We start from the raw sequence: 9788 nt of genomic DNA, 5'->3' as shown, positions 1-9788 counted from the left end.
ACAAGAGAACAAAGAAAATGAACCCTAGTCCTGTGGCATTTATCCTATCGTCTAAGGAGGTACTTCAAGAAAGGAATAAAGTTATATCTCAACCTCTTTATCCAAGTAATAAAAATAATGTACGAGAACCCCAGATAGCCAAGTTTGCCCGATCACGTATTGCAAATTATGCATTACATATTATATCGGTAGAACTCTAGCAGCAGCCGCGCATGATTTGCCATTTCAATTAGTGCCGGCAGAAATGCAACAGAAAACAAGCAATCTCTGCATCATTATATGCTACAAAAAATGCTGCAAAATTTAAGCAGAAGTTCTTGGCATAAAAACAATAGATTTAAAGCATTGCGTGTTGGCACAATATGTCAACAGAATCTAAATAAAAACTGAACATAACATGACACATCATGCTATATCGATAGAATATCGTTAGAAATCGAGTTCATCTGCAACCACGGCGTAACGGCAAAAATGCTGCAAAAATTAAGCATGCGCTGCCATTTCAAAAGATAACAGCAAAAACACAACAGAAACACAGCATGACCTGCTGTCGAAAAATAATGGTAGAATCACAGCAATATTAAGATATGCTATATCAAGTTACAGTTCTTTCGTTTACTGCTATATGACGTATCTATCTCGTAATCAAGTTTCTGTTAGGTTAGATAACTATAAGGCAAATATAAAGATCGCAAAGCGCGGTTAACAAGATTAAAAATGTGTAATGACTCCTGTACACAGGACGCGGCGACGCGGCAAGCGTTGCCGCGTCCTGTGTCCTGTGTGCAGGAGCCATAATATCTATTTTTATCAGCTTAATTTCTGAATTCTAACAAGGACTCAGAATATTAAATTAAAAGTTTGGAAAGCGAGTGGATCAATAAAAAATTGTCCATTTATTGACTTCTTGAAACAAAATAAAGAGTTCAATTTCCATACAAATCTTGAAATTTATGTATTATTAATAAATTAAATCATTTATTTAAATTTATATATTTAATTAATTATTTATAACTATGCCAATATTCAGATTTTATTGTATCTATATTAGCAATTACGCTTTGCAGGCGTGTTTTATCTTTACTGTGTTTTCGTCGTCACATTGTGACAGCAAGCAATGCTCGACTTTTGCTACGTTTCTGTCGGCACGTTGTAACGGCAGGCCATGCTTGATATATGCCGCATTTCTGCAGTCAGATCTGATATGGCAGACTTCGCTCGATATTTGTTACATATCTATTGTCACGACGTAATAGCAAATAATATTCGATTTTTGCTCCATTTTCTTTATTATATTATATCGGCAAACCGTGCTGCCAGAAATTAAGCTTAATGAGGACGCAGCAGAGCGAAATCTGCTGCGAAGTCATGATTGAATTTGCTGGCATACTACTGGCATACTGCTAGCATTTTGCTATCTAGGATTGCATTTTGCTATCTAGGATCTTAAGTATAAACATCTCAAATCTGTATGACACTACATATAAGGGTCATTTCGTCGTATTTTTAAGACAAAGAAATAAAATCAAGGTTATGAAGAGGATCTCAATCCTGTAGATTTCATCTAAGTTGGATAAAGCAGGGATCAAATTTGATGAGATTTCTAATATTTCCAGAAATTGTTGGAAAACGTCATTTGTCTCAAGATCGGCAGCAATTAATGCTACATCTAATCTATACCTGAAGGCTCAAAATTTGGAAGCATTTATTCCCAGTCATTTGATATATCGGAGGAGAGTTATATAGGATGTACCTCTTGAATCATCCCTGTCGCAACTTCAAAAAAGAATCAATAATAAAAATAAGATTCATGTGGTAAACTCTTTCCGTTTAAAGAAAAGGGACAGAAAATTAGGCAAATGGGTTGATTCGCGTTCGGTTTGTCTGGAATTCAAGGGATAAAATCTACCTAGTTCCATCTTTATCTGGAAAGCTAAAATCTCTATGTCACATTATATTCTATCGGTAAATTTGCTTTAAATGTGATAGATTAAGCCACGTAAGAAAAACTTGTCAAGAAAAGAATCTGGTCTATGGAGGAAATCATCGACTGTCCAAGGAGCTTACATATACTGAAAAAAAGATGTTGCATTAATTGTAACGAAGAATATGCCTCATTCGACAGAAAATGCGTAAGTACCAAAAACATGCAGCGATCCTTAAATGGACAATATATCCTCTTTTGAAGCGAAGAAAATTATGGAAGAAAATCCATCCGTCACCAGATGTTCTGTGTCTGAAGGGCTACTCAAAACTCCTGCAAATTTCCTCAAATAAGAAAATCAAGTAAAACGAAAAATTTCTATCACTCATCTATTGATAGTACTTAATCATCGAAAGTAAGATCTTCTCATAACTCATGTATGGATAATATAATTGTTATTAATAAATCGCAAGATTAAAAAAAAATTATTTTATCTTTTCTGAATCTCATCGATAATACTTTATCGAATTTTCCTGAAAAGAACCAGTTGATGAAGAATCTACGGGTCAAGGTTGAGTCAATTGGTAATAAATTGTTCCCAAATGGTGAACTCGAAAAAAAATTTTAGACTGTTACAGTGAAATTGTAAAAACCTTAAATATAAATTAATAGAATTAAGTAAATATATCGCGGATATTGACATTTTTTTGCTTTTAAAGACATTAAATGGTTAAATCTCTCAGACATATTAAAGGGCTTCGATGTAATAAGGAAAGATCACTTTGAACACCGTGAGCCCTAGGAATTAGAAATGATATCAAATACTCAGAGAGAAGTCAGGTGTTTGTAGTGGAATCATCGAAGTATATGCTATTAACCTCTTTGCGAATTCTGATAAGATAACTTTTGTTTCATGCTATAGGCCCCTGACAGCCCTCTGATTGGGACTTTTAATTGGAAAAAAATTTGCGGACGATTTCCAAATAGTTGTTTTTTCGGAGGAGATTTCAATGCACATCATGATGTTTGGGGACACTCCTTTTTTGTGATAACGGAGGAGAAACCGTTATAGTCTCCCTTGACCCACGGGGTAAAGGAATATGCCGGACAATCATGTGGACGCTCGGGATACGCATCAGCATGACTTCTAAACGACCCACGCGTCTCGCCCTCTTGGCGGAGATTGTCAAACTGGTATCAAATTGCTGGATGGTTTAACGGAATTTAATACGGTTTGCATCAATAGTGGCTCAATAATATACTTTAATCCACAAGGAGTCAGGTCCGCTATTGATTTATCTATAACATTTTCAGATATTGGTTTGGACTTTGATTAGCAGGTAACTGGAGACTCTTGGGAAGTGACCATTTCTCGATTTTTATAAAATATTGCTTTTCGGTTCTGGATTACCATCGCTATATAGGTTCTTCTAAATTGCATTCTTAAATGATTGGGAGTTTTTCAATAATAAAGTCGTAGAATTATTAGAATCATCCCCTCTCCAAAAAAAAAAAAAATATTTCCTGATATTCTATCTAGATTCTAATACTGCATAGTCTCGAACGTGGTCAAGATCCTCATCTTGCTCATAGTGAAATTCAGAATGTGACAAGTTAGTTAGATTACATAAAGATGCTATAGGTAAATTTAAAGTTTCTCGTTTCTGGATAGACTTTATTAACTTTAAGAAAGCAGAAACTGAAGCTAGAATAGACTTTCGAAAAATAAAAACAATAAATTTTTGTACATTTTGCAAAAGTTTAAGAAAAAAGACACGAATCCTTTCTACATTTGGAAGATGATTTGTAAAAGAATCCAAAAATAGATGGAATTTCCAAGAAACAAAAGTTTCCGATGTTCTCTAATTATGACTTCGATCCTTTTTTAGATTTACCATTTAGCCTGGAAAAAATACGTTTTGTTATTCTTAAAAAATAACCTTAAAATAAAATACAGTCCGGGATTTGATGGGATCGATTATAAAATTATCGCGGCCATTCCTCTGACAGGCATTGATATTCTTTTGAAGATACTTAACGATATCATTTCATCTAAAATGTTTTCTCCGGAATGGAAAAGATATTTGATTTTCATCCCTAAAGCGGATAAAAATAAATTTAGGACTATTTCTTTAACCCCTTGTGTATGTAAAATACTTATTCATAACAGATCGAATTGATGGATCGAATATCATAATTTTCTTCCGAATTTTCAGTTTGGATTTCGAAGAAGTCTATCATGTATTGATAACCTTTCTATTTTATATTCTAATATCATGAAGTTTTTTAGATTAAACAAAGCAACAGCTGCTATCTTCTTGGAGATTAAATGAACGTATGACAATGTATTAATAGATGTATTAATCATAAAACTTGTCAAATTAAGCATTCCTTCAAATACTCTTCATTTTATTTATAACCTAACTTCATCAAGACAACTTCACCGTAGATATAAAGACATAGATGAAATAACCTGGTTCTACAAAGGACTTCCTCGGGGTAATGTCCTCAGTCCGATGCTTTACTTTTAGTACGTGGCTGATCTAGACGAAATTAAAAATAATAACTATAGTATTATTCAATACTCTGATGATGTAGCTATTATTACAAATAACAATCCTATACGAATAGAACCGAATATTCTCGAGAATGCTATGAGCAGAGCAAAGGAAATCCTGTCCACACTAGGTCTCGAAATATCTGCTGACAAAACCAAACTTTGTATTTTCTCTCATAGGAAACATTTCCTAGGCATAAATAATCTATATATCATATATATAACCATATATATAAAGGAGTTTGTATCAGTAAATCTTCTGTAGTAAAGTTTTTGGGTCTACATCTTACGTCAAATCTGAATTGGTTCAAGCACATACAACATATCTAGAACGATAAAATGTTTATGTTATGTTTTGGAGGAACAGATCTTAAACTTCTTATAAACTTTTATTTAATATAATTCGATCTAGAATTGAGTATGGTGAATTTTTATTGCACGGATTGTTCAAACAAGATACTCTAAAGCTCAATAGAATGAAATATAAAGCATTAAATTTAGCTCTTGGACTTGGAAATTCAATTCCAACTAATATCATCTTAGTGAAAGCTAAAAAACCTGCCCTTGATCTTCGTCTAAAGTATCTACGTTTGAATTATTTAAAGCACATAACAAAAAAAATATATTAAAAATATATAACAATTCTTGTCACCTTTTAATGCCTATATTAGAGAACATCGAGGAAATAGATAATAATTCGAAAATAATTAACAAATTTATGGACTGTCAACTAATTAACTGCTTTAAAGAAGTCCAACGAATCTCCTATTTACTGGCGGCGAATATCAGATTGTTAGGTTTGTCCAGACATTATAATTCTCTTCTCCCTTAAACGGAAGTTGACCTCCACTCCAGCTTAATTCTCAAGAATTCTGATAATTCAAATACTAGTTTTATTACTCGTATATTTGATAACGTATTTAGAAACTCTTTGTTTATTTACAGATGGCTCTAAATCTCAGAATGCTAATTTCTCAGGCTTTTCAGTCATATCTTTTGATGGCAGTATTTCAAAGCAATTCAAATCATCTGAATTTTTGGCTATTCTTTCAGTGGAAGATCTTATAATTTTGAAAGCCTTAGAAATTATTTAAGAATCTGGCTCTCTCTACAGTGTCATTTTTTCAAATTCTAGATCAGTTCTATCCACTTTAATCAACACACATATTCATGGAAGAAAATCATATTGGCCTATCCTTATTAAGGATAAAATTCGACTATTGGACGCCGCCGGAATTAGGGTGGAATTAATCTAGATTCCGGCACATGAAGGAATCCGCGGAAACGAACTCGCGGATGCTAAAGCTAAAGAAGCGATTTGTTGTTAGAGATTCTCAGATTGGATTCTCTACGGAGGAATTAAAACTTCTATGAAAGGAGAAATTAGTTGCTTGGCTTGCTGAATGGTGCAACAACACCGTTAGGGAAAAAACTATAATGTATTTTAAGCATATTTACGAAGCCAAAAGAAAATCTTAATTCCATAAGACAAATCTCGGTAGGAAAGAGATGTCTCCTTATGTCATCTGCGTAGTAATCATTCGTTCCTCAGGGAAAATTTGTTTAGATTTAATATAGTCGAATTCCCTTTGTGCTTTACGTGTGAAATTCCTGAATCAGCTAATATTCTATGATAATGCTCCAGATTTAAAACAGAAAGGATTTTAGTTATTAATTCCCTTGTTAACTTGATTGAACTCATTCCTTGTCCCATCGAGGCCTTCTTTGCATTTCACGATGACATTTTTTCTATATTAGGTAATTTTTTTATTATGGTTAACATCATAATTTGTTTAAATAAATAGTATATATAAAATAATCGATATAATATCTGTTGGAAATCATACTAACAGATCTAGTAATATACTACTGGCGATATCTATGGATGCCACGGTTTTTATTGTTTTAGGAACGCCTCATAAATTCTTCTTCGTCGTTTGAATATAGATATATATGAGAGTTTTTCTTTTACGTTATAAGTTCTGAGTATTATTAATAAACAATATACAATTCTTTTTACGATTGTTGAAGACGTGTGTAAAGTTCTTGACTCTGCCCTTCACTACTGTCAGTATTCTAACAGGTTATGGACCCAACTCAGCTTGTAATAATAAGAGAGTGATACGCGTTGTTTTTTTGTTGATTAATATATCGGTAGAAAATGTTGTTGGATTTCAAGGCAAAAGTTTAGAGACTGGAAGGAGCTATGAACTGGACAAAATGGAAAAAAGAGGTAACTCTGTTACTTCGTCATAATAATAGAACAGTACGTAGCAAGTTTAAAAGCACATACAAAAAAAGATGATTTGGCTCGGCTCATTATTGTTAATAGTTTAAATGATGAGCATGTTGATATGACTTCGATGTGTGATACCGCCAAAGCAATATGGGATAAGTTGATATCCATTTATGAACAAAGCTCTGGTCAGAGGATTGATAGATTAATGAAATTATTTTTTACTAGTGAAAAGATGGTAGGTGAAACGATTGTTACAGTGAAAAGATGGTAGGTGAAACTATTGTTACACGCGTTGGTCGTCTTCAACGAAATTTTAGGAAGCTAAATGACGAGTTAAAAAAATTAGGAAATTCTGAACTGCCTGAGATTTTATTGACTAGTAGCATTATGTCAACGCTTCCTTCTCAATATTTTGAGTTTAAAAGTGTCTGGGAGTCTGTTCCTGTGGAGACGCGAACAGTAAATTTACTGCTTGAAAGGTTGACTCATCGAGCAGAGGCTACCAATAAAAAACGGCGAGACGGAGGCACTGCTAGTTAAATCAGGAAACAAAAGGCAGACTGAGCTTAAAACAAAGGAAAACATTCAGAAAAAGGAAAGGAAGTGTTTTGTATGTCATGAAGCCGGATATCAGGCTAAACATTGTCCAGAGAAATTAAAGAAGAAAAAACAGATAGTCTAAGAAGAACTTAAAAACAGAAGGCAATGCTTTCGTAGCTATAGTAAATAAAAATGAATACAGAGCCTTTTATATCTCTATTGATAGTGTCATGAAGAAGGATGCCTGGCTGGTAGACTCGGGAGCTTCGACTCACATGATAAGCTACCAGAGGTACCTTGCGACGTATGAGACACTTCCCACACCAAAAGCAGTACAAGTAGGTAACTAAGATGTCATATTAACCTAAAAGGTGCAATGAATGTTGAAATGAAAATAAAAGGTAACTGGTATCGAAATCATCTCCTGGATGTCTGGTATGTATCAAAAATTGGACGAAATCTATTTTCAATTAGTCAGAATATTGATAGAGGATTCAGTTTCAAGGCTGACAGAAGAGGATGTATATTCATTAAGAATGGAAAGATTCGACTCGTTGGAAGAAGAACATCAAATCATCTATATGCTCTATAGATGTGAGTTTTGATTCCAGAGAAAGCTGTTGAAGGTCACGTAGCCTCAACCGAGAGCACATTGAAACTGTGGCACGAACGACTAGGTCATCAAGCAAAGAGTCATGTCAAAAGAATTCTACTGCAGAAAGGTATTAACTGTTGATGATGAGTTCTGTGAAGGATGTGTTCTAGGCAAGCATGCAAGGGTCAGTTTTAGGGACAGACTGGATCGATCAACATAGCCTGGTGAATTGATCCATGTTTGTGGGTCGATGCAGGAACAGTCTATAGGAGGATCCCGATACTTCGTATGTTTCAAAGATGATTTCTCAAAATATCGAAGAGTATTTTTCTTAAAGGAAAAGTCTAAAGTGGCTGGGTGTCTTTCAACGTTCCTGAATGAGACAAGTGTGATTGGATATGTTGTTAAGGAGCTGTTATGCGATGGAGGAAAGGAGTTTGACAATATAGAAGTCAAATTCTGGAGTCAAAAGGAATAAATTTTCGCAAATCCATGCTATATACTCCTGAACAAAATGGAGCGGCAGAACGGGAAAACAGGATCCTGGTCGAAAGTGGTCGCATTATGATACACACAAAAGGTTTACCAATCAAACGTTGGGCAGAAGCTGTTAACACAGCGGTATATGTTCTAAATCGTTCAGGACCAACTCCAGTGAAGCAAAAGAGTCCTATCGAGCTATGGAATAAAAAAGCTGTGAACTTTGATCACTTGAGAGTGTTTGGAACGGAGTGTTTCGTGCACTTTCCAAAACAAAAGCGTCAGAAATTTGATCAAAAAAGCAACAAAGGTTATTTTGTCGGATACTGTGGTGAGAAAGATGGATATAGAATCTGGTTACCCAAGATGAATAAAATAGAGTGTAGTCAAAATGTTATTTTTAAATCAGAAACCATAATTCAAAAAAGGCTGGAATTGGTTATAAACTCGAATACGGACACTGGAAGCAATAGGAACGACCAGATTGACAACATGGAAACAGTTAGTGAAGACAACACTGGTGATAAACGCCGAATACAAGAAGATAATAATGATGTCTACGAGGAAGCAATCGAGGAGAGCGATCATGAAGATGACTTAGGTTAGGTCTACTTATAACATTTTGTCGAAGTAAGCGTGAAATTCGAAAGCCAGATAAACTCTAACTAGTGGCTAAAGTACATGCATACGTGACGGAAGATCTGTATCCATAGTGTTATGACTCTGCAATAAAATCAGATGAGGCTCAAGAATGGAAGAAAGCAATGGATGATGAAATATCCTCGCTGGCTGAAAACAATATTTGGGAGCTGGTCAATCGATCGAAAGGAAAAAGGATCGTGCAGAATCGATGGATATTGCGAATAAAAACAACGGCTGATGGCACACGAGGCAGATTCGAGGCTCGATTAGTGGCAAAAGGCTACACACAAAAAGCAGGCATTGATTACGATGAGACCTTTAGTCCGGGAGCTAGATATGATACAGTAAGAGCTATACTAACAAGGAGAGGTCACAGCTGACTCTTCACCGATTTTGATCTCCTTTTTTGTGGTGAATCTTCATTGAATATAGTTAAGCCCTGTAAGAGCTTTTCATCCAATGCGCCTTGTAAGTAGTATTTTTTTATACATGAAATTTGAAGAAATTTGGAGAAATTTTAATGTAGGTTGTAAGAAAGAACACTTAAAATAAAGAAAGACACTTAAGATAAAAAAAGACACGTTATCGAACAGTGCCGTTGGCGCAGGAAGTAAGCGCGAGTACACTAATAGCGAGAATCCAGATTCAAAACCACCTACGCTGTTAACATCTTTTTCCTTTTTTTTTTAAATTATTTTATATGTACATGTAATATGCATTATTTACTACATAAAAATAAATATTTGACATATATTAGATAAACATAAATCTTCTTATATATTTGCCTACATAAAATTACTGTGAAATAAAT

At 34.4% G+C, this 9788-nt stretch overlaps 1 long non-coding RNA gene across 1 annotated transcript; it reads left to right on the top strand.

The window, feature by feature from the left end:
- Window positions 1-1222: 1222 nt before the first annotated feature.
- LOC115244745 lies at window positions 1223-3429 on the top strand. The gene is made up of 2 exons (XR_003885421.1): window positions 1223-3156; window positions 3239-3429. It is a non-coding gene; the product is annotated as an uncharacterized LOC115244745 (long non-coding RNA).
- Window positions 3430-9788: the final 6359 nt, after the last annotated feature.

The sequence above is a fragment of the Formica exsecta genome, unplaced genomic scaffold, assembly GCF_003651465.1.
Source record: "Formica exsecta isolate Colony F162 unplaced genomic scaffold, ASM365146v1 scaffold854, whole genome shotgun sequence".
In the NCBI taxonomy this organism is placed as follows: Eukaryota; Metazoa; Arthropoda; class Insecta; order Hymenoptera; family Formicidae; genus Formica; species Formica exsecta.
Note: the sequence above shows the minus strand (reverse complement) of the source record. Positions and strands in the feature narration are given on the sequence as shown.